A 1,130-nucleotide genomic window follows, 5' to 3' on the forward strand; every position below is an offset into this window, starting at 1 on the left:
GTATATCATCATTACATAGTATAAAACAAAGTCGCTGTCGCTGTTTATCCGTCCCTATGTATGCTTAAATCTTTAAAACTAAACAACGGATTTTGAAGCGGGTTTTTTAATAGATAGAGTGATTCAAGAGGAAGGTTTATATGTGTAACACATGTATACCCGGGCGAAGCCGGGGCGAGTAGCTATAAGTAGGGGGGATAAAATAGAGGTTAAACATCTTTATTTACACTAAGTGAGCTTTACAGTTTCCCAATATACACTTAAAGAATTGGGACCTGGACTATTCATACAGCGCCATCTAGTCCCAAGCTAAACGGAGCTTTTGTTATGAGTAGGACTGGACAAATAATGAAATAGATACATACATTTTCTTGAAAATACCTACATATTATACATAAAAAAACTCAGACCGATACAAATAATCATACATATGAATACAAACTTTGTATCGTGCGAGGAATCGAACTTGCGACCATCGGAAGTGAAACGCTGTGCTAAACCGCTAGACCACCGTGGTCGTCTAATGAGTAGATTAGATACCTACAACTAGTTTGCTTGTTTAACACCATCGTAGTTTTAAAAAGGTTAGGTATTGCACGTGACTTCACTCGCATAACAATTATTGACTGAGATAAAAAGTGATATTGCTCCTCTATCCTAAATTGCTACTATCTAATTGCAAAATTTTATGAAAGTTGTTAAGATTTAAATTGTGTTTATTCGCCTGTATGAAATTTGTATAATAAAATAGGTATAAAACTAAATACGTTGATGTTACTTCGCAAAAAATAAGAATGCTGTATTATGTACCCCTGGTGGGACTCGAACCCACAATCCCCGGCTTAGGAGGCCGATGCCTTATCCATTAGGCCACAGGGGCGGCGGGTTTGATTGTGAAATTATGAACAACAATCAAATAGCGTCGAGTCCTTTTTCAATATCACAATTATTTTCTTTCTAAAACTATTATGATTATTTACTTATATTAAAATAACAATAAACTCAGAGTAAATCAGTTAGAAGCGGAAATTAACCAAATTTTTTACTGTTTTTATTTATTTAACTTTAATGCACAGAAACAATGTGTACATATGGCGGACTTAACACCATGCGTCGTTATCTACCAGGCA

At 35.2% G+C, this 1,130-nt stretch overlaps 1 non-coding gene across 1 annotated transcript; it reads right to left on the reverse strand.

Moving 5' to 3' along the window:
* Window positions 1-807: 807 nt before the first annotated feature.
* On the reverse strand, window positions 808-880 carry Trnar-ccu (transfer RNA arginine (anticodon CCU)). Its single transcript has one exon. It is a non-coding gene; the product is annotated as a tRNA-Arg (tRNA).
* Window positions 881-1,130: the final 250 nt, after the last annotated feature.

Source organism: Achroia grisella, unplaced genomic scaffold, assembly GCF_030625045.1.
Source record: "Achroia grisella isolate CSIRO2021 unplaced genomic scaffold, CSIRO_AGI_Agris_v1 utg524, whole genome shotgun sequence".
NCBI classification, from domain to species: domain Eukaryota; kingdom Metazoa; phylum Arthropoda; class Insecta; order Lepidoptera; family Pyralidae; genus Achroia; species Achroia grisella.